At 45.1% G+C, this 25,021-nt stretch overlaps 1 long non-coding RNA gene across 1 annotated transcript; it reads right to left on the bottom strand.

Moving 5' to 3' along the window:
- Positions 1 to 25,021, bottom strand: LOC116569352. Its single transcript, XR_004276992.1, has 3 exons — positions 24,457 to 25,021; positions 23,213 to 23,569; positions 1 to 39 (listed from the first exon to the last, which is right to left on the bottom strand). It is a non-coding gene; the product is annotated as an uncharacterized LOC116569352 (long non-coding RNA).

Here is a 25,021-nt window from a genome sequence, read left to right as displayed (position 1 = left end):
CTCTCTCTCTGCCTGCCTCTCTCCCTACTTGTGATCTCTCTCTCTGTGTCAAAATAAATTAATTAAAATATTTAAAAATAAAAATAAAAATAAAGTGCCTCTGACCGTTCCTTACATCAGACTCATTAAACACATGGAATAAGGACTGGATGATTTTTTTAAATCACCCAACATGCAGTGAGCCCCTGCTATGAGCCAGGTATCTGACGTAAATTAGTCTTCATCCCTGCGATGGTACTGAATGGAAGAAATTATTATTCTGGTTTTGCGAATGGTAGAAATCAAGGCCCAAGGTCATGTAACTAATAAGGACAGAGCTGAGCCTGGGGGCCAGGCCCGTGGAGATCTCACACCCACAAACCTTGCTCCAGCCTGAGCCCCGGCCGCAGACTCCACATCCTCACTAACATTCTGCAGTTCCTGTGTTTTAATTTTTGCCTTTGGGAACCTCGCAGCTTGGGCAATATTGGAGAGGACTTGTACCAGACCACGAAGAGGGGCCTACAGCTGGGTGAGCCGGCATATCTTCCTGCTCACAGATACAACTGTCCCCTCTCTTTCTTGCCTTGTCTGCTCTCAGTCTCTGGCTTTCTCCGAGGAATGGCACACGTGGATTTGGGAATGGACCAGTTGTGAAGAGCATCTGTCCTGGATATTGGATCCAGCTCGTGGTTCTGCTTTAACAAATGACTCTGTCTCCCTAGACTTTGTTCCACTCTCTGCTAAATGTTTGAATCTCCTTTTCATTTACAATTTAGAGTTGAATGTTATGCTCCAAGATGGCGTTGGCACCAGTGAATTAGTGCTGATCCAGTACGTCTAGACTGAGTCCGCCAACATCAGTCCACACTGGGGTTTCAGGCCCCGTTTTGTTCTGTTGGTTTGTCTGTCTGCGCCTAACTACAGTGAAGAGTTTTGTGTAATATTGATTGAAGTGAGAGCATGTGCATTCATTTGCTGACGTTATGTAATTCAGTTTAAGCAAACGCCGATTCCAAATGGGAGGTCATGTGAGGTGTATTATCTGTGACTCTATACTTTGCAGAAATGATCCTCTTCAGTTAAATATTTTCAACTAATTCAAATTTTATAAAAAGACCAGACAAATAGAATACCATTTCTTCTCCTGGGCCCAATGGCCGTGTTTCTTCCTTGGATGAGTCACTGTGCAACATCAGTGAGGTAGTATCTTCAAAGCAGTACATGAATATATAAATATCAGTCACTGACATTTCTTAGAGTGCTAATTAACATTTTGTCTGTTCAGACAAGTCCGAGTCTCAGGCTTCTCTATATATAAGCCACCGCAGTATAATTTATCATGGAGCTCTCAGCACATTAAATAATATCTAAGCAACTTTCCCAAATATACTAATTCTCTGGAGTGTTTCCCACATAAGATCTTCACTAAGAGCCAATAAAAGAAGCAATGGGGATCCTTCTGTATCCAGGAAATGGGCACTTCCCAATAAGCAACTTAAAAACATGAAATTCTATCTTAAATATATCTTATATGTTCATACAACATTTAGCAGATCGCTGTTAAAATAGTGTACGTTGAAGAGCATGGGCAGACAAGCCACGGACTGGGAGAAAATACTTGCGAAAGACACATCCGTTAAAAGACTGTTAGCCAACATATACAAAGAACTCCTAAAAGTCAACAATAAGAAATCAAACAACATGATTTTTCAAATGGGCCAAAGATAGGGAGAGACCTCTCCCCTGAAAAAGTTCTACAGATGGCAAATTAACACATGAAAAGATTTTCAACAGCTGTTATGGGAGGATTGCAAATTAAAATATCAATGAGAAACTACTACATACCTTTTAGAATCACCCAAATCCGGAACATGACGTCACTAGATCCTGGAGAGGATGCTGAACAACAGCAACTCTCATTCATTGCCGATGGGAAGGCAAAATGGTAGAGCCACACTGGAAAATAGCACGGCACTTTCTCTCAAAATGAAATACACTCTCTCCATTTAGCCAACAATCATGCTCCTTGTTGTTTCCCCAAACGAATTAAAAACTCATTTCTACAGAAACCTGCACATGGATGCCTATAGCAGCTTTATTCACAACTGCCAAAACTTGGAGGCAACCAAAATGTCCTTTAGTAGGTGAATGGATATATAATAAACTATAGTACAGCCCGACAACAGAGGGTTATTCGGCGCTAAAAAGAAATTAGTTATTAAGATACAAAAGGACATGGAGGAATCTGAAATGCATATGACTACGTGAAAGAAGTCCATCGGAAAAGGCTACGGACCATAGGGTGCCAACTCTGTGCCATCAGAGAAAAGGCAAAAGCACAGAAACAGTAAAAAGATTTGTGGTCACCAGGGGTTGGGGAGAGGGAGGGATTTAAATAGGAGGAGCGTGGGGGATTTTTAGGCAAATGAAATTATTCTGAATGCTGGATACATTTCATTATATCTTCAACCAAACCCAGAGAAGGCGCAACACCAGGAGTGAGCCATAGCATAGACTGTGGACTTTGGGTTCGTGGATTGTAACAAAGGCGTTGCTCTGGTCCGGAATGTTGGCAGTGAGTGGGAGAGGCTGTGCGTGTGTGGGCACAGGGGGGCTGGGAACACTGTACTCTCTATGAACCTAAAACTACTTAAGAAAACAAAGCCGATTTCACCAGGTAACGGCAAAGGCTCAACAAAAGCCACCTTCTGCTAGAGATGCCACCGTACGCCCCCATTATCCTGGAGGGGGGCAGCGCAGTCTGAAAAGCAGGAAGTAATGCGTTTCCACTGGACACAGTCATGGAAATAGGCCAGAAAAGTTTCTGTAACCCTGGAAACAAAGCCAGACATACCATTTCGGTTCTAAAGGGCCAATTCTAAACAGCCCCAATGCTCTCCAACGCCCCCCCTCCCAATACCACACAGGTGTCCTCACACAACACGTGCAGATCGTAGGTGGGGCAGCGGGAGAGCCCAGAGGAAAAAGATCAGCACCTCTCTGGAATTAAAGCAATAAGTGTGGGAGAGCATTGAATGCAAATTCTTTCGCTTCTAAAGCTAAGAAAGCTACTTCGTTGCCGGTCAAAAAGCCTCTTTACAACTGTTGTCAGCTCAAAGACTAGAAGAAAACAACCCCAGAGGGAAAATCATTTTCCCGTGCCTCAGCAGTTCTGACGAAGTTCATGAACATCCACATGAAAGTGCTCCAATAGCTTACACGTCGGGGTATGCACTGAACTTTGGAGGTTCCTCTATTTTAAATGAAAATAAGCGTAGAGCGCAGCCCCCTATGGGAAGCTCTACCAAGACCCAAACTTAGAATTCCGGCGTCTTTGAAAGGACCTTGAAAGTCGTTTAGTCCAACCTGCCATCCAATGCAGGAACTTCTTCTGAAACATATTTGCTGCCTCTGCTTAGAGGGAGAGAATGTGTTGGGCCCTAAAACTCCCCATTTCGCTGTTAGGACATTTTTGGCTTCTGGGTACCAAACTGCCCCCAACCCCACCACCCAATGTAATTTCTAAACACTGGGCTGTGCCTTCCTTGCAGGACCAGAGAGTAAGAAGGACCCTTCATCCTGGTCCCAGCCCTCAGCGGCTGCGTGACCTACAGCAAGGCCCTGAATAGTTGAAATGTTAGCCCGTGTCTGGCATCTGATGAACACCCCATAATTATTAGCTGTTACTATAATTCGCTTTTAGACACAATCACCCTTCCCATAACCATGGAATGGGGATTCCATTATTCGGCATGCAAGGAGCAGAGACATCTCAGTTTCCTTTAAATCAGGGGCAGTCAACCTTTCTGTGGAATACCAGGTTTGGGGGCCACACGCTTGAAGGGTTTAAACGGCACCCACGGTTACCCTGGGGTCACCTGAATCAGCCCTCTTTGGGTGTGGCCGATAGACTCTCTGCAGGTCAAGTAATAGCGCGTCCTCGTTTCTTTGGCACCAGCTTGCCGCCAGGGGCCGCCTTTAATTCCCGACCTCTGACCAGCCAGCAGGCTGGCCTATGGCTGTAGGCCATGTCCCATGGCCCTCAGTTCAGCAATCTCACTTTCTGGAATTGCTTAGCAACAGAGACACTTAAAAAAAAAAAAAAAAAAAAATGTTTAACCGCTTGCCAAAATTTGGCAGCACACTTTGGTAGAGTCTGAGGCAGTCCAGTAAACCACCGCACATCCAGTGAGAAGGGCTGAACGAAGCAATGAGATTTATCAGGAGGCCACTCTGGGAACCAGAGGGGTCCAGAATCTCCACCTCAAAGCCAGGCCTCACGGAGACTGGCGCTGAGTGCAGGAGCTGGAAGGTTGCTTAGGATACAGTGCAGCTCTAACAACTGGGTTATAACAGTAAATAAAATTGCCATCTGTTGAGCTCTTAATATGGGCCAGGCACTGTGCCAAGCATTTTACAAGTGTTAGCTATCTTTTCTTTTTTTTAAACCTGTTTAAATTGTGAAATAAAATACTCTTAGATTAAAGTGTTCAAAACAAATGTACAGCATAATGAACAATCACAAAGCAAACACTAGGATAATGACCTCCTTGGTCAAGAAATAAAAGACCTCCAAACACTGCAGGAGCGCCCCCAACCCGGCCCCAAGTATCCCTGTCTATCCCAGAACCCTCCGCTCCCCAGAAACAACCAGCCTTCCAACTTTTGTGATCATTGCTCCCTTGCTTTTCTTGATAGCTTGCTCAATAATATATGCTACACAATATAATCTCCATTATATAGAGTTTAGTGTTCCCAATTTATAAATTTTAAAGTAAAATCATATAGTACACATTATTTCTTTGGTTCAACATTGTGTTTGTAAAATTCATTCATGTTGTTCCCCCTAGCATAGCCCATTCATTTTTTGGTGCTGTATAGTATTCCACTGTGTGAATATTTCACAGTCTATGTATTCATTGAACAGTTGATGGATCTTTCTGTTGTTTCTAGCATGAGGTGATGGACAAAGTTATAGACAAGCTTATATATAAGACGTTCTTCCTAGAGGTGCACGTCCAAGAATAGAATTACTGGGTTGCGCAACACGTCAGCCTTCGGGTTCCTAGATAATGCTGAAGCGTTTTTCAAAATACTTATACTCATCTACATTCCCACCAGCAGCATTGAGATTTCTGGTTCTCCACGCGCTCTTCACTGGCACTTGGTATTAACGGATTTTTCAAATTTCGCAAATCTGATGGACACATGAAGTGTTTAATTATAGTTTTAGTGGTAGTTTTCTTTTTAAACTTTAAATGCATTGACTCCTACTTCATGCATTCATCTTGATCTTGTTACTTGTGCTCAACGCTGTGTTTATAGGATTCGTCTGTGTTGTTGCACGTGGAGCCTCACTGGATTTCCCTCATTAAGGAGGTTGAATGTATTTCCATGTATTTTTGAGTCATGCTCTATCTCTTTTCAGTAACCGCTTGTTCAAGTCTTTTGCTCGTTTGTCCATGCGGTTGGCTGTTTTTTCTTTATTGATTTGTAGATTTCTCCTGGTTTGAATCTAGATACTGGTTCTCTAGTGGTCTCCTGGGCTGCAAATACCTTCTTTCACTCTCTCATGTGCCTTTCAATCCTCTCGAGCCGAACAAAAAGATATTGTGGCATCTGTTTCATGGTCGAGGGGACAAAACAGAGCCTTTGAGAAGGTCAGTGCTTTGTTTGGGGTCCTCCCAAGAATCAGCCTCACAGCTGGGCAAGCAAGACTGGCTCTGTTCCCCAGCCACAGGCAGGTGGGGCCGCCAGTCCTCCCCGTGCTCTGTGATCCTTCTACCTCTTCTGCCTCTGCTCCTCTCTTCGTCCCTTCTTCCTTCCTGTTGACTCCCACTTTCTGCCCTCCCCTCATGTGACCTTTCCCGTGTCCCTACTTCCAGATGTTGCCACCCCCCAAAGGACAGCATCCGCTCCATCTGGCACCATCCCGTCACGGGCAGGCTTCACACCAGACCACATCACAGCTGGGGCTCCGGAGCTCTCCCAGGCCCCCTGTGGCCGGCGTGGCAGAATCTCAGGGTCAGCCTGTGGGCTGGAGCTGTGGGCACACGGGAAACTGCAGCGAGATGGCTCTGCAAAGCCGCTGTCTTCTCCTGATTTTCACTTTTCTGGCTAATTCTCACCTGCTCCTTTCACATCATCCCAGTAACAGCGCCCAGTCAGTCTGTCCAACACGCCTGGGCATCTTCCAGGATGGCACATTCCTCACCCAAGCCCAGCCAAGCCTCAGTTCCCATCCATTCCTATCGAGCCCTGTTCCGTCTTGGTCCCTCCAAAGTCTAGCCACTCTCTCTAGGGTACATCTGTTGGGCCTCCACCCGAGTCCAGGTTCTGCCCTGGGGTAGGTTACCACTATCTCCTACCTGGAAGCCAAAAGCTACCTCGTGTTCTCTTAGCTTCCAGTCTCTCCTCTTCCTCATCTGTTCTCCACACAGCAGCCAGAGGAATCTGCTCCAAATGCTAGTCCAATCATGTCAGATTGTTCAAAAACTTTCCACTGGCTTCCGTTCCTCTTGGCATAAAATCCAAAATCCATAAGATGAACCTCAAGGCCCTGCAGAGTTTAGCCTTTGCCTCTTCTTCACTCTTCCCCTCGCTCCTTGCTCTTTGCTTCCCTGAGAACCCTTCCGATGCCATGGACAGGCCAGGCATGCTCTCACCACAGGGCCTTTGTACGTGCAGTGTGAACTGCCCAGCATGCTGTGGTCACCTGTCACCACCCCCCGCCTGGTTAATTTCAGGCCTCAGCAGTTGTGGCCTCTCTGACATACACAGGTGACCTGCATATGTCTGCATATCCTTTATCTTGGTTGTAGGCCAAACATGGTTCTTGCAAACAATATAGGATTGTCTCCCACCTGTCAGAGAAAAAAGATTATGATTATTGATAAAAATGCACTCTGACGTGCACTGTCATTCAGGTACCACCTGAATTGTAAAGTATGGCCACAACTGTCATTTGGATGTTTCAGACCCTACGCCCCAGTGTTCCCACCTCCAGGGACTCATCCTTTAGGAAGAAACACTCCCACCAGTTCATTGGGAAGGTTTTGCAGAACAAGTTTGGTGGTAACATGTTTATAATAGTGGAAAGTGGAAACAGTACCCATATCAATAAGACACTAAACTGTGGTACATTCATAAAATGCAGTATGACTCAGCCATTTAAAAAATAGGGTAGATCTTCTTGTATTCATGCGGATCAAGCTAAAAAAATTTAAAAGACTATGGTTCCATTTTTAAATTTTAAAAATTTAAAAATGCATTTTATTTTTTTTGTAAATAAAAGACAGCTAGATTTTTAAAAGTTGGAGAAAATGCACAAACCTCTTGATGGTGGCTATTTCTGGGGAAGCAAGATGAATTAATAGGGGATTTTTTTCTTTTCTGTGTTGCATAGTTCTGTGATGTTTGATTTTGCCCTTTTATTACCACAGTTTATAATTGGGAAAAAAATTTTAATGCAGAAATAAAGATAGGAATTGATGGGAACTGAGGCTTGGCTGGACTTGGGTGGGGAGGGTGGCATCCTGGAAGACGTCCAGGCGAGCTGGACAGACTGACTGGGAGTTGTTATTGGGATGATGTGGAAGGAGCAGGTGAGAATTAGCCAGAAATGTGAAGATTGGGAGGAGACAGTGGATTTGCAGTTACATAATTAAATCTAGAGTGTCTCTCTTCTTCCTAGAAGCTCTCTGAGGTCAGCAAATGCTGTATCCTATACAGTGGTTTTTCCCCACAGCCCAGCCAGTGCCAGGTACATAGGTGTCCACCAAACATTTATTCATTGCTTAAATGAATGAATGAATGAATAAACTGTTTCTGTGGCCCCGTAAAATGTAATGCCCACTCAGTGCTCCAGAAACAGCCCCGTGGCTGCCTCCTCTCTTGAGCTGTCCTCCATGCCATAAAAAGCCGTAAAGGAGTTTCACCATCAGGTTGCTTGCTGATACTGACTTTCAGGGCCTTCACACAAGTACTGATTAAGGCAAGTAATTTCATATTTTGTCCCTGTCAAATTTTATCTTTAGAGTTTTGTTCACACCTGCCAAGATATTTTAAAAGCCAATCCCTGACATCTAACTAAATATAAGTCCTACCAGCTCATGTGACCCACACTTGATTTATGACTCGTATGTTTACTTCTAATTTAGTCACAAACAAAGAAAACTGCACAGGACAGGGCCTTCAACAGAACCCCACAGCCCTCTGTGAGATGTGGCTCTCCATGCTGACATGGAGGATCTGGTCTTTCTGGGCACAATTAAGCTCAAGCACATTAAGCTCATACCTACCTCAGGGCATTTGCACTTACAACTCCCACCAATTAGAAAGCTTCGTCCAGATGGTAACTCCTTCTTGATATTCAGGGCTCAGCTCTGAGATTATCTCATCAGAAAGGCCCTCCTACTGCCCAATCTAAAATAGTTCCCTCCCCATTTCCACACCACCTTGTTTTGTTTTCTTTAAAGCACTTATTGAAAACTCAAGTTACCTGGTTCATGTTCCTCATGTACCTCTTTACTACTTGCTCCCTCCCTCCACCCTGGTATCAGTGGGGACACAGTCAGCCTTATTCTCTCTCTACTATGCCTGGAACAACTGTACTCAATAAATATTTGCCGAGGGAATGAATAAACGGACTTTCAGATGCCTGTGACGCCACCAGTCTGAAAACTGTCCTCTAGATCCTTGTCCCCGTTTTATATGCGAGGATGTTTTATTAGTTTCTTGGGGCTGTGTAACAAATTACCACGTTTGGGAGCTTAAAACAACTACAATTTATTCTCTCATAATTCCGGAGGCCAGAAGTCCAAAATCAAGGTGTCAAAGGGCTGTGGGCTCCCTCCGGAGGCTCTAGGAGAGAGTCTTGCCTCTCGTAGCTTTGGGTGGCGGCTGCGGTTTCCTGGCTTGGGGTTGCATCACCCCGATCTTCAAGGCCAGCACCTTCAAATTTTTATCTGTTCCATCTTTGCATCACCTACTCCCCTTTTTGTGTAAAATCTCCCTCTGCCTCCCTCTTAAAAGGATACAGGTGATGGCGTTTCGGGCATAGCTGGATAAGCCGGGATAATCTCTCCAACCCAAGATGCTTCACTCAGTCACATCTGTAAGACTTGACCACATGCTCCCATAGGTAGTACACGCCTTGGTCTTGGGGATTAGCACCTCGTGTCTTTGGGGGCCACCATTCATCCCCCCTACAGGTGTCATTAGTGACTCTGAGAAATGCCTTTGCAAAATGGGGACCCATTACGTATCCAGGATTTCTCTCTCCCGCTCCTCTGGTGGTGCCTGCCAGAGGAAGGCTCAGTGTTTCCTCAATGAATAAACATATGGATGTTGTTCTGTTCCAACACACCCCACCTCAGCCCGCAAAAGGAGGAAAAAAAAAAAAGAGAGAGAGAAAGACATGGGCCTATAGTTCCTTTAGTATAGCTGGCTTCCCCAATTCCCAGATTCATGAAGAGCCAGAATGGGTTTGGAAACTGTAGCGTCTTTTCATAAGTGAGCTACCTCTGACATGCTGCCAATACCCATCGGGAGGCTATATGATTAGTGAATGGGTAACAAGACGAAAATTATTTACGAGTGAGCCTTGGCCACTGAAGACAGTTTGAGCTGAGCTCACATTTGGTTTCTCTCCCTCTCCAGCACTCCGAGGAGGATTATGTTGCGGCCAGATTAGTTCTTTGGCTCTGGAGATATTGGATAAGAGAATATGGAGAGACCAAAGGGCACTGATAAGGCAGAAAGGAAATGGGTGTGTCTTTCCCAAACTGAGGGGACCCCTGATGGACTTAATCTAAAAGCCTCTGGGGAAGGGGCTGCTCAGATCCATAATAGGGTCCTTCCATAGTAAAAACTATTTTCAAGGCCCTGGTCTGGCTCCCAGAGTAGCACCACACCCCCCATTCCCTGTGGGCAGGAGCAGGTTAGTCTACAGTAATTGCATGTATTATGGTTTTTTAAGAGTTTATTTCTTTGACAGAGCATGTACAAGCAGGGGAGGGGGGGCAGCAGGCAGAGGGAGAGGGAGCAGCAGACTCCCGGCTGAGCAGAGAACCCCATGTGGGGCTCTATCCCAGGACCCTGGGATCATGACCCGAGATGGAGCCAGACACCCAATAACTGAGCCACCCAGGCACCCTGCATGTATTGCAGGGTCTGACAAAACCAGACAGCAAAGACTTGCTATGGTATATGGCCTTGGTCCCAATGCCCACACTCCCGCCATGATAGGGTTCTCTAGAGAAAGTGTCAGTTGGTGGGGTCTGGTATCCTAAGATTGCCTCTGCTGGTCACTGGAGTCCTCATGGCTAAAGAGCAGGGGAAACGCTCTGACAGCTGAGAACAGAGACAGTCACCCTATGTTATTATCATGGTGATGGTGATCATCAATGTCACACTCAGCCCTCAGTGGAGCTCAAGTCCTCCCCTCCATCACCCTGCGGGAGGGCTCTGGGCAAATGGGGAATGGGGTTGAGGACAATCAAGGGACTTCCCTGAGGTATGTAAGTGGAAGAGGATTCTCTTCTCTCCCTGCTCCCTAGAATAAACACCGAGAGGGCCAAGCAGGCAAGGGCGAGGGCCAAGGAGAGAGAGTAGTATGCACAGGTCTAACTTGAAAAATGAAGAAGGAATTGAGGCTCACATGTGGTTCAGCCCAGCAAGCCAGAAGAGAAGCCCAGAGACAAGCTCACCCCCAACAGTCCCAGCTAGAACAAGATGTGCATTTGCTAGAATGCCCTCCCCATCAGATAAGTAATGCTGCCATGAAGCCCAGGGGCATCGTTCCATGGAAAGCTGCTTGCTTTGGGGGAGCTATGACGGGCCATGGCATTTCTTTGCATAGTAACTAGAACTTAGGGTTGATGCCACAGCTGTCTTGAGATCACACCAGTGCAATTATAAAGCATATCAATGGGACAGTGATGATTCACTCCACAAAGAATCTAAACAAACTGGTCCTTTCTAATTCCCATTACAGCTTTTCATGAAGGGAGCCATACATGTTTTGTGGTTGAGGAAAATGCTTATCACCAGTTCCTACTTGCATAACTTATCTGTGAGTTTGTGAAGTGACTGAACCCCATCTGGGGGATAGCCTGAACTGGAGAAATGGAAACAAAATTGCAGCTCAACTAATACAAGGACCATACTGGTAAATTTGAAACAGATCAGATTATGAAAATTTCACGGGTTAATTCCTGAAAACTTGGTCCTTTAAAAAAGTATATAACTCCACAAAGGAGAAGACTGATAGGTGTAACTGTATAAAAATCTTCTGAATCCATACATACACACATGCATACACAAACCCGCCAGAAATAAAATGAAGAGACAAATAGTACATCAGGAAAAAATCTTACAATTCGTAACACAAAGCTTTAATTTATTTAATATATAAAGAGCTTTCATAATTCAATAAGAGAAAGGTGTACACTCTAGTAGAAAAATAAGTGATTTATTAAAAAATAAATTTAAAAAATCAATAATCAGAGATACAACTGAAATAAACAAGAGATGAAATTCTTTCCTGTTGGGCTGAAAGATGAAAAAAGAAAGATACACCACAGATGAGGTAGGGAGTAGGAATTTTCCCACATGCTGGCCAAGTTTGACATATTCAAAATTTTAAATACATAGCCCCTTTGACTTACCATCAGTTTCATTTATAAGAAAGCATCCCAAATAACCATGAATGTGAGAAAAGATTTAGCTATAGAAACACTTCTTATAGGGCGCCTGGGTGGCTCAGTGGGTTAAGCCGCTGCCTTCGGCTCAGGTCATGATCTTGGGATCCTGGGATCGAGTCCCGTGTTGGGCTCTCTGCTCCGCAGGGAGCCTGCTTCTCTCTCTCTCTCTCTCTCTCTCTCTCTGCCTGCCTCTCTACTTGTGATCTCTCTGTCAAATAAATAAATAAATAAATCTTAAAAAAAAAAAAAGAAACACTTCTTATAACATTGTTAATAAAATATATAAAAGAAACAATCTAACTGCCCCCAATTGAGGAATTAAATATATTAGTTTAAGAACAGGCATTCACTAGAAGACAACACAATCTTTGAAAGTGGTTATTTAAAGGGGCGTCTGGCTGGTGTAATCGGTTAAGCCTCTTGGCTTTGGCTCAGATCGTGATCTCATGGTTGTAAAACTGAACCCCACTTTGGGTTCTGTGCTCGGTACAGAGTCTGCTTGAGGTTCTCTCTCCCTCTCCCTCTGCCACTCCTGCTCAGGCCCTCTCTCTCTCTTAAATAAATCTTTTTTTTTTTTTTTAAGATTTTATTTATTTATTTGTCAGAGAGAGAGAGAGAGCACGAGAGCGAGTACAGGCAGACAGAGTGGCAGGCAGAGACAGAGAGAGAAGCAGGCTCAAGAAGCCTGATGTGGGACTTGATCCCAGGACACTGGGATCATGACCTGAGCTGAAGGCAGCCGCTTAACCAACTAAGCCACCCAGGAGTCCTTAAATAAATCTTTTTTTAAAAGTGATCATTTTAGGGGCACCTGGGTGGCTCAGTGGGTTATAGCCTCTGCCTTTGGCTCAGGTCATGATCCCAGGGTAGAGTCCTGGGATCGAGCCCCGCATTGGGCTCTCTGCTCGGCAGGGAGCCTGCTTCCCCCTCTCTCTCTGCCTGTTTGTGATCTCTGTCAAGTAAATAAATAAAATCTTTTTTTAAAAAAAGTGATTATTTTTAAAGGGTGGTTTTATCTATGTTGACTACATTATTATACAGTTCTAAATATACAATTTGATGTAGTATCCATATCTATATATGTATATATGGAATGCTATTCCAAGTAAAGTCATTTAGTTTGGAGATTGGGATCTAAAAATATATAAATATATGAAAGGTATAGATATAGTTAAATAGATGAGTATTACTCTAATAGTCTACCAAATATTAACATTGATTTCTAGGTTTAAGTCATTTATGCTGCTTTTCTTCTGAATGCTTTGTAAAAATACAACCATTTCAAAAAGACAGAATGCACATGGGGGCAAATATCCTTGAGGCGGAGGCATCCCTTTTGGTCACTGAGGATTCGCAGAGTAAGCAAAAGAAGTCCACAATGAATCACTTCGAATTAGGGCAGCCATATAATGTATCACCAAAACCAGGACACTTTTGAGACTAGAAGGACAAGCTATTAATAATTTTGCATAATCCAGGACTCCCCAGGCAAACTCAGCCATGTGGTCATCCTACTTGGGATGAAAAATCTGTTTAACTTGCCTTTGATAACGACCCAGGGTTGGAATATTAGAGTAAACCATGAACACAGAGATCCCTTTTATCAGCACCATCAGGTACCATTTCTGAACACGCCAGCCAGATGGCTAAAGAATCTTGAAAAGTTCAAGTTTCTTACCTAATGAGCTCCTGCCCACAGAGCCCTCGTTTTAGAGATTCATTCTTTTTAAGATTTTATTTATTTATTTCACAGACAGAGATCACAAGTCAGACAGAGATCACAAGTAGGCAGAGAGGCAGGCAGAGAGAGGAGGAAGCAGGCTCCCTGCCGAGCAGAGGGCCCGATGTGGGACTTGATCCCAGGACCCTGGGATCATGACCTGAGCCGAAGGCAGAGGCTTTAACCCACTGAGCCACCCAGGCGCCCCTAGAGATTCATTCTTGACAAAAAGTATTTCTCCAAGAAATCTGCCACTTGCCTAAGAACACAGTATTATACTCAAGTTATCTCATACTGTAGATTTTAATCTTGGAAACATTGTGTAACACTTTCAAACCCTTCCTGTTTCCGAATCCCCTTGCGACTTGCCTATTTTCCACTAAGGGCTTTGTTGTAGGGAATTATTGTCTATGTGACCTGAGGCTCTCACTGAAGAAGGCCCCTGTCCCCAGTGCATGCTCTGCCCACCAGCTATTCAAGACCCTCCCCCCCCCCAATCTTTCCCAGCTCAGATTTCTCCTCTGCCCCAAGCCCTCCCGTTCTCCAGTCATTGACTACACACACATCTCCCTCCACCCCGGTGAAAGCAGCTACTCAGTCTGTGCCATCTGGCACAGGCCCAGGCCAGGCCAGTCTGTCAGCCTCTCTCATTCCAATTATGAAATGAGGGTTGCAATTCCTTTACATACCCCACCTCCCACCCAAACTTGACTGTTTACTAGGCATTAAAAAAGACTTTTTTTTTTTTTTTTTTTTTTTTTTTGGCTGAGCCAGAGTCTGTGAATGCCTAGGTTTTGCATAGGTAGAAAAATTAAAGCCTTCTCAACTGAGGCAACTGGTGAGGCCTTTCCTCCCTAAAAGCACCATGAAATGGCACACACTGAAGATTCAGAACAAAGTCAAGCACAGAGAGTGGAGTCTGTGTGTTACAGAGATGGTTACGTAGCTACAACGGGCAAAAGCTATTCCCACCTTACAGTATTTTACTTGGATTTGATGCTCCCTGTGGGGGGGCCTACCTGGAGCTCGTCAGCTGATCAATGCTGCAACATTTGCCCCCATTCTCTTAAGGGTCCAGTACCTGCCATCTCTTGGTGTTGATTACACCCTAGGAGCCATTGATTGACGTTGGTAAATCAATCATGGATCAATCCATAATTGAAACGACACTCTTTGCACCTCCTGCTGCCAAATTTATAAACTGATATACATGTCAATGTCTCCCCCTTCAAACCAAGCTTAGGATGACTTAAACCATAACAGAACAAGCACATTTAGATAGCAAGATTGTTCTATTTATTCCATCACGCAAAGCACTCTATTTCCCACACAGCTCCCAGCTGAACTGCTAACATAGAGAGAGTCATCAATAACCCCCTTCTTTGCTGCTAGTCCATCTAGCGCTTTCACAAGCATTAGGGAGAGGTGTACTTTCCTGAAGAAACTTAACTTCTGTTAGAAAATTGCTTCATAGTCCTGATTTTGTTAGAACAAGCCACTTTTGTGCCATCTGCCTAGAATATTGTCACAATAAATCTATGTCTGTCCTGAGAATGGTGCTCCCTTAAAAGTGGCACCGTTGTGCAGTACACAACCTGTGCAATGGCCAAGGCCAGGTGTTTGATAACTTTAGAATATAAGAAACCAGAGGGAGGGCACCATGCTTTACTTCCACTCTGTGCCTCACTTTTATCATCCATAAGTTGGGGATAATAAGAGCTACCTCACATGAGTGTCTTAGCACTGATCAACTTTCCCCATAGAATAGGTAAGCCATGATCTATAAGGGATTCAAAGAGAAAGAGGCAACCACATTACTTGATTATTGCATAAGAACTATATCCATTTCCTTTGATTCTACCAATTCATCCAATAATATAATTTGGCTTTCATGCACTGAAAGGGCAAAAACCTAGGATTTAACTCGTAGCGATGGACGATGGGTCTCACAGCCCTGCCGTACTATTACTGGTTTCTGTGAGAGGAAGGAAGCCCATTATGGCAACGAAGTTGCTGGGGCTTAGGTATTCATTCTCTGGAAATGAAAAAGAAAGAGAGGAAACTAGCAATTGGTTGTCCTACATCAGGGTTTCTGGATCTTATCGCTAGGATTTGGGGCTGGATAAATCTTCCCGTTCACCTAATGGTAGGATTTTTACCAGGATCCCCAGCCTGTACCTGCTAGATGCCAGTAGTACACCCCAGCCCATCAGGACAACCACAAATGTCTCCAGCCGTTGCCAGATATCCTTGGAGTGAGGAGGGGCAGTGGTGAAATCAACCCTGGTTGAGAAGCACTGACCTATATGGAAATGGCACTTTTTAGCCCTAGTATCATTCTTGGGACGTAGTCATCTGTGAGTCAGCAGGCCTCCAGACAGAGACCTGGTCTGTACTCTTAAGTTCCACAGTGACTGTTTGATGAACTTAAGGATACCAGGCTTCTATTTTCTGTCATATAAAGATCACCCAAACTCTGGCCTCTCATTTTCAGGATTTCCTCCTTTTGAGGGTATCGGATTGGGCCTAGAAGAAAGGCGTTAGGAACTGCTGGGGGCTGTCCCCTGCTTGCTCTGGGCCTAGCCACTTCCTGGGGTGTGGGAACAGCCATCTTCTTTCAAAAAATGGTGTTGCTCCCACACAGGGTTGGCAGGAAGGAAAGCTAGCAACTTGCAACCTTATATCTATGGCGATCACATAACCTTACATTTATGGCGATAGGACTCAATTTTCCACAACGCCCCTACCTAAGATCAGGCCATTTAAAACTTTGATGGAAGCAAAAGTAAAGACAACACAGAAAGCCTTATGACTGGTTACTGGGTTTGAATGATTCCTGACTCATAGCCAGGTCATCCCAGAAGGGGTCTGCTATTGGACACTACCAGGCCCGGCAATTGGCCCATTGGAGGCTCTTCTTACCTACCTGCTCCCCACACCGGGGAGAGCTCAGCCCTCTTCCCAGGTCTGTGACCCTCTCCTTCAGCCTCTAGTGCTCATGGCTCCTTCTTCTCACCCTGGAATGACTGACAGATGGGAATATCCCCATAGAGTCTCAACCACTAACCACAGGGGTTGGCCTTTTCAGATAGTTGGAAGGATAATTTCTCAATAATTCATTTTCCTAGGGCGCCTCGGTGGCTCAGTGGGTTAAGCCACTGCTTTCAGCTCAGGTCATGATCTCGGGGTCCTGGGATCGAGTCCTGCATCGGGCTCTCTGCTCAGCAGGGGGCCTGCTTCCCTTCCTCTCTCTCTGCCTGCCTCTCTGCCTACTTGCTCTCTCTGTCAAATAAATAAATAAAATCTTTTAAAAAAATTCATTTTCTTAAGGCTAAGATATTTGGTAAATCACCTTAGGGGAGGCTTTCCCCAAGAGTCCAAGCTGGCTGTGGCCATTAGGCCCAAACTTTACAGTAGCCATGAAATAGGCATGAGGTCAGGTTTCCAAAGATCTTCCTCACATGGCCCAGTCTCTGCCATGAGATGTCCCCATGACAACTGTTGAACAATGATACCTATAACACGTTTCTCAGGAATAAAAAATACTTCCCAAGAAATAGAGTACTGTGGTCTGAATCATTGTGTCCCAACCAAATTCATATGGTTGAAATCCTACTCCTGAAGGTAATGGTGTCAGGAGGTAGGGCCTTTGGGGCCTGGGGGAGAAAAGTGGGTTGTAAAGGTGAACCCTTTATCAAAGAGACTCTAGAAAGCTAGCTCGCCCCTTCTACCCCGTGGGGATATGGTAAAAAAGTGCTGTCTATGAACCAAGACACCCTCACTGAACACTGCATTTTCCAACATCACAGTCCCTGACTTCCAGCCTCCAAAATTGTGAGCAAGACATTTTTGTTGTTTTTAAGCCCTTCAGTCCGTGGTAATTTGTTACAGCAACCCAAACAGACCAAGACAGCGGATTCTCAGTCCATAGTGGAAAAGAAACATTTTTTCCCTGATACACCACCAAAACATATTATAAAACAAGAGCAATTAAACTGTGGACTGGTATGGAAAAAACAGGCCAAACCGTGGAACAGAAAAGGGAGCTCAGAAACAGACCTTTGTATTTGGGAAGTGAGTATATGAAGGATCTCTGTGGAAAGAAAGGCTAAGCTCTTCGGTATACGCCTGGGGAAATTGGTAACTGGGAAAAGATCAAAAATTAAGTTTTTACTTCACATCGTTAACCAAAAATATCTAAGAGCTTAATGTAAAAACAAAAACCTGTAAAGCATAAAGAAAGAATGTAAGAAAATATTTTGTGACCTTGGGAAGGTCTTCTTAAGCAAGACACAAAAGACAAAAAGCCTCAAGGAAAAAATCTAATACACCTAACTACAACCAAATTAAAAAATATATACATATACATAGAAAATACGTCACACACAAGGTTAAAAGAAGACAAGCATCAAGCTGGAAAATTACATTATTTTCAGACAAAAGCTATCAATCTAGAATGTATAGAGAATTCCTAAGAGTCAATAAAAAGATCTGAAAATGCCAATAAGAAATCATCAAAAGTTATTAACAGCAATTTACAGAGTGAAAATACAATGGACATAAGAACAAATCCTCAAAAGTATTTCAGAAATGAGGGAAGCACAAATTTTAAACAAGATATGTTTTTACCCTAACACTGGCGAAATTAAAATGTTTGAAAACTTTGGGTAGGAATTAGAGCACGAGACAATGGGCCCATCCTACGCTGCTAGTGGGAGCAAGAATCAATCAGCTATTTCAGAAGACATTTTGGCAGACCTACGAAAATTTAAAATGCACACACCCAGCAGTTCTACTTTTAGGTAGAAATACTCCCTCATGTGCCCAGGAAGCAGATCTAAAAATAAAGATGCTGACCACTCTGTTTTTTGTAAAACCAGAAACCTCAATGCCTATCACTAGGAAAACAGACTCCAGAACATCTTATGGAATAGTATGCAGCAGTTTAAAAGGAGGTATTTCTACCTATAATGACATGCAGTCATTATGTGTGACAAAAGAAAACTGCTACAGAAAAATATTCACAAAACAGTCTGTTGCACCTGTCGATCTTGTTTTAAAAGCTCACGCGAGTCTTCTTTCTCAGCCAGGGACAAACCCCATCTCTCCACAAAATGATGCTGTTTGTGTTCAAAAGAACATGTGGCAATACCATCTATGTCTATAATGATAAATATAGACAGCAGAGAGACATCTAGAGAATGGCTTGGACAACCACTTTCAGATTTGGGGTGTATGGAAGTGACGTGGGACCAGGGATATGTCCACTTTGGAAGGAAATACTCAAAAGGAATTTTCTCCTTATCATTACTCTTTCACTATCTCATGGGAATACATCCACATGTAACCTTTAGAATATAATATTGACAATAAATTGCTTTTGGAGGGAGGAAGTAATTTGTGGAGACCCCACTCGGCTTATTATCAGGACAAGTATTTACCGGGCGCGCAAAAGCAGTTTTGCCTCCAGGCACATGGAATTTGGGCAGAACAGAAAAGTCTTGTAGGGCCTTCCCCAGAACAAAGGGGTATGCACGCAGCCCTGAAGTCCACATCAAATGAAGTTTCAGGCATAAGATTGCTGACAGAAGTCTCCGCCAGTGGAAGTGGGACAGTAGGCCCATACAAAGGAACAGGAGCTTTGGTTTCCTTTCTAAATAGAAGGATGGTCAGAAGCAACCACAGGAGCCCTCCCAGCGTCAGAGGATCAGCCTGTTTCGGACTAGCCGCTGTTGTCTACACAACGCATTGTAGCTAAAGTAATAATCATAGCAAACAATTACAGTGCTCCACGGTGCACCAGGCCCTCGGCTGGGGGCTCCATAGCCAGGATCTCACTTCATCCTCACAACCATCTGAAGAGAAGAGCCTTGGTACCCATTTAACAGACTGTAAAACTGAGGTTGGGTGGGATGAAGAAGGGTTCTCAAGCCAATGACTGAAGAGCAATTCTCATTTACCACCTGCCGATCTCAAGCCCGCGCTCACCCTGCTCCGCCTCCCCAGCTATATGAACCGGTGAGTTTGGAGGGGTGGGAGGTCAGGGGGCTGGGCTTTGCTCCAATTAATAAGTGCACATGAGTCTTAACGTTTGTCTATATTTATATTTAGATGAAGGGCCAAAAGTGATTTCTCTGGGGGTGCCTGGGTGACTCAGTGGGTTAAAGCCTCTGCCTCTGACTCAAGTCATGATCTCAGGGTCCTGGGATCGAGCCCCACATTGGGCTCTCTGCTCAGCGGGGAGCCTGCCCCCCCCCCACCTAACTCTCTGCGTACTTGTGATCTCTCTCTGTCAAATAAATAAAATCTTATAAAAAATTTTTTTTTAATTTTTAAAAATTTGATGATGCCAAAGAGATGCTATCTTTTCTCCTGACTCCTGAGGAAGAGCAAGGGACACTTGGGAGCAGAGGCCTCCTCAGCCTGCAGCAGCCAAGGGGTTCCAGGAAGCCCTGAGACATCAGAGCCTCCCATGAGTCTGCCAGGGCTGTCCAGGCAGCTGTCCCTCAAGGCCACGCATTCCCGTTATGGACCTTTTTGCTAGAGTCAGAATGCAAATTGTATGTTTTTGTAGTTCCGTTTATCACTAAAGTCCCTGTTATTTAAACCAGACACATGTCTAGGGCCTTATATGGAAACCAATAACCCAAAGCCTGGAATCCCTATTTTCTTCCCTACTCCCGTTGCTACTGGGGGTCTTTTCTCCCCATCCCCTTTGATCTGGCGACATGTGAGGGGCAGGGAAGAGGCAGGCAACCTTGTCTAACAAGGCGACAGAGACAGCACACCTGCTCTCCAGCTGCGGTGAGCTCTTATAAAAGGTAACAACGTACGTAACAAATCCCCCCCCCCCCATTACAATGCTCGGAGAGAGTGGGTTTGGGAAATAAATTTAGAGAGAAGAGTGGCAGATGGGATAGATGGATTCAATTAAGACAAAGAACATCAAACAATTCCAGGGATGCCTCATTCTAATGGAATGTCATTTTCTCCTCGTCCCCTCCAGGGAGCTCCCCCCAACAGTCTAGGTAGGAAGTAAGGTGCACACACAGCAAGCACCTCGACCCCAGCAGGGGCTTAATATCCTCAAATGAGAGAGCTAATATTACCTCTTCTCTTCTTTTCAATAATGAGGTAAAACAGCACATGAATCAGACTAAGTGAATGCAGGCTGTGGATCAGACGCACCGCTCTCCCGAACCAGGTGGTACTCAAATTACACAGGTATTTTCCACGGCCGTCTCTGTGGAACGGATTTCTTTATTTGGTCTATGTTAGCGTCTCCTTTTTAATTAAATCAACCACTGTTATTTTTCTAAGAAAGATAACAAACAATAAAAATATTTATACCCCTTTTATCTTCCCAAACATTAATCATGAAGAGAAGAAAGTGTTCTACTTTTGCTAGACAGTTTTATCACATAGACATGATACTAATATGCCTTCAGTGACTGTTTTGTGGGTCAATTTGTACCTATTAAGAATGTGTAGGATTCTTGTTGCCACTATCAGTATTTGTAACTCTTTATTACCAGAAGGAATTCAAGTCTACCATAAATTTGCCATATGTATAGTTGATATGTAAGTACAGACATGTATATAACACTATTTACGCACCGTGTTGACCCAAATACTATTCCTGACTGACCTCAGTTTTCATCCAAAGTCAAGTCTGAAAGTCTAGTGGTCTGATGAGCAATGCTTCCTTCCTTGTCGGGCTCCCAGTGGTATAATTTAATTGACAGCCATGTTCTCCAGTTACTAAGTCATAGGTAGGTTAGAGTTTCACCAAGTTGGTATTATGATCTCTAGAGTGGCTGGAGACACTGGGCAAAGTTGAGAGTAGAAACCGCAAATTATACTCCAGAAGTCTAACTGCGGTAATACACACACGTTCTGATTATCAGTCAAACACGCAATGTAGCCAACGTCAGTTTTGTAGAGATGTTAAACCGCTTGTAGGTTCCAGCCCCTACTTTACTATGTTATAAACCCAAATGCTCCCAGCTAGAAGGGAATAATATTTAGGATGTCATGCCAGCTTAGGGGTGCTCTGTAGAAGTAATCTCAACTTGAGAGACTTGGCCGGGGGTGTAAACTCATATTAAAATACTGGACCAAAAAAAAATTAAAATAAAATAAAAGTAAAAACATAAAACAAAATACTGGACCACTACCTTATTTCTCTGAGACTGAGGTGACCTGACTCCTCCAGAGAAGCCACCTTTGGTTTTTTGGGTGGTTCAAAATGGCCCCTGAGAGAAGAGAATTTTCTAGAAGCTCCCAACCACTGGGCTCAAGTCCCTTTGTCACTTTACTCTCCACACACCTCAAGGATGGCAGGGTTGTAAGGGCACCAGTGCAACAGCATCATGATCAGTAAGGACTTGTTTCTAACAGTTACATCATGACCTTGTCATTGGTGAATTCTTTCCGTAGAATAGTGATTGAGTCTAAAAAGCAAAAAACTGGAGTACCCAGAGATAAAGGTAAACTACCAAACTCAACATGTAGGAGATACTAGAGTAAACCAGTCCCACCAAGCTGGCAAGGATGGTAGACAACTCACAGGAAGCTCAAATGAGGACCAAGGAATTTTGCCTTTGTTATCTCATCATTTCATATGCAAAGCATTCTGTATTAGTTATGCATTCTTATGCAACAAGTTATCCCCAAATTTAACAACTTAAAACAGCAAACACTAATTATCTCATAGTTTAGGGGGGTCAAGAATCCAGGCACGACTTAACTGGGTGCCTCTGCCCCAGGGTCTCTCACATGCATGGGCTAGGGCTGTCGTCTCATCTCAAGGCTTGGCTGGAGAAAAATATGCTTCCAAACTCACTCACATGACTATTGACAAGATTCAGCACCTCATGGGCTGTTGGACCAAGGGCTCAGTTCTTCACTGATTGTTGGCCAGAGGCCTCCCCCAGTTCCATGCTCCCGTGCCTCTCCATAAGGTGGCTCATGAGATGGCAGGGGGCTTCCAGGAAGAGCAAGAGTGAACAAGATAGAAGCCACAGTCTTTTTGTAACCTAACCTCAGACGTGACATCACATTCGTTTTGATATATTCTGTTTGTTAGTGGCAAGTCCCTAGGTCCAGCCCACCCTGAAGGGGAGGGAATCACCTAAGTGCGTCAATACCAGGATGTGGGAATCACTGGCATCATCTTAGAGGCTGCCTACCACATCTTCCCTTGTACATGCAATAGAGAAATAAACACACACACACACACAAACACACACACACACACACACAAGCGGGAGGAAAACAAGGAAGCAGTTGGGGAAGGGAAGATGTTCTAGGATCTAATTACCTAGGCATCTGAGCTCTATCTCTCCCCAAACCCAGTCATACAACATACCCTTCAATGAGGCGCTCTCTTCACAGTCTTTCACACCTGTCCCCTCCTCTACCTGTACGGGACCACCAAAGTTCATTTGGCCTTCATTTCTTCACACCACGAATACTGCAACACTACTCCTAACCTGCTTCCATATCCAAGAAGTCCTGGGCACCACAACCTTTCTAAATCACACTTTCTACTCACCCTTACACACCAGAAAGCCCCTTTAGGGGCTCCCCATTGTCAAACAAAACGCAGACTCTTTAGGTGGGCATTCAGTGCCTTCCATAATTTGACCCAGGCCTAACTATACTTCCAAATCCCCAATAATAACTCATCATCCCAGGTAAACCACATTCACCCCCCCTCAAACACACCAAGCTTGTGCTCAGTTTGAAACCTCCATGAATACCATCGATCCCCTTCCCTTGGCGAAACCAGTCTTCACCTTACCATGATACATCCTCCCCAATCTCTAAGGTGCAGAGCAAATCCCATCTTCTCTGTGACACATTTTTCTGGTCATTCCAAACTAGAATCTGGTTCCTCTTATGAAAAGGCGCAGCTCTGTGAGACCATACGGTTCACTGCTCTGGCCAGTCGCTGGGCACTTGTCTTGTTTTTCCAAGGAGTTGATAAGTTTTACACTTTCCTTCTTCCATAGAGACCACCAGACTGCATCTATACAAGGGGCTAGGTCTCATTTGTCTTCCTCTGTGGAAGGCACTTGTCCATGATAGGCAATATTTGTTGGATGGATGGATGGATGGATATTTGGAATGAAATGTCAAGCACAGTGTCTAGCATATCCTAAGAGGTCAAAAAGTAACACATCTTTGTTAATACCCACCAATTCTTAAAATGAGAATTCTCCCTGGCATCTCAGCCACTTAGTGGTTCCTTTGTAGAAACCCTTCCAAAGACAGCAGAGGCAAATCAAACTTGTCTGGGTCTGATGAAACACAAGCCCATTCCCACAAATACCACAACCAATCCATAGCTCCTCCTTCATTGCTCATCCTAAACCTGGTTTGAGGTACAGCATGCCAAGTGCAGGGACATTAGATAGATGGCATAGGCAGGATAGAACGCAGTACGGAAAAACCTCAAATCAGTGTGTTTCAGCCACAGGGCAGAAACAAAAGTGGTAAGAACTAAAAGAGTACAGGGGAAAATGAAATCGATAGTAGGGGAGTTCCATCTATTTTAGGTAATTCCTAGTAAAGGAAAGGATTCCAAAAGAGAGAAAGCAATACCAGAAGACCTTTTAAGGCCTTTGCTGCTTACCCCGAGGGAGAGGAGGAGAAATCTCAATTAAAGCGTCAAACACCCAAAATTCAGAGGAAATCTAACGCATCCTTTCCAACTGGCTAGAGCAGTTACGCCTGGAGTGTATGCTCCCAGGAGTCCGATTCCTGGCCTAGGTTGCAAACGCTAATCCCGGCCACCGTCGAATCACGGTAGGGAGCGCTGGAAACTGCTCCATGGGCTTGGGCCAGTAAGCAGCGTCTTCCGTGCGGCGAGCGGGCTCTCCCGCTACCGTGATCCTGCAGCAAGGTCTGCGCAGGGGTTCGCGGAGAGCCCGAGACACGCATCGCGCGGAGCATCTGGGGGCACCGCGGCCCTGAGTTTTGAGCTTTGCAATGTCCCGCAGCCTGACTGAGCTGGGTAGGCAACTGGCCTTGCCCCAAACTCACCTGCGTTTTAGAACCACTTCCATCTACCCACGGGTCTCAGCTCCCAAAGGCATCCGCGGAATCCTCCACGGTCCCAAGGTCCGCCGTGACAGGAGAGAGAAAGGGACAAGGGAGTGGTGGCTAGCAGGAGAGGTCATCACCGGGGTCCCTCCCGGGCTTGGGATGCTGGGAGGGGGGAAAACCCTGCCCCGCTTCCCCTCACTGGGCCGCGGCGGTGGGGGTGGGTCTCCGTGGGGGGCGCCTCACCGTGGACGACGGGGAGCCGGCGAGGGAAGGACACGCTGGAAGGGCTGCGTGCAAAAAACTTTCCGTCGTCTGGCGGCCACTCTGCGGGGAAGACCTCCCCGCCTCCGGCCCCGGGGAGTGCCTCTCCCCGGCCAGCCCACCCGCCGGCCCTGCCCCGCAAGCCCCGCAAGCCCCGCAAGCCCCGCAAGCCCCGCAGGCCCCGGCTCTTCGGACGCGGGCTCCGGCCGCCGGGCGCACGAAGCGGCGGAGGCGGCGGTGCCGCAGCACCTCCACGCGCGCGCTCGCCGCAGCCTCCCGGCCCCGGCACGCGGCGCTGGTG

This window comes from Mustela erminea, chromosome 11 (assembly GCF_009829155.1).
Source record: "Mustela erminea isolate mMusErm1 chromosome 11, mMusErm1.Pri, whole genome shotgun sequence".
In the NCBI taxonomy this organism is placed as follows: Eukaryota; Metazoa; Chordata; class Mammalia; order Carnivora; family Mustelidae; genus Mustela; species Mustela erminea.
Note: the sequence above shows the minus strand (reverse complement) of the source record. Positions and strands in the feature narration are given on the sequence as shown.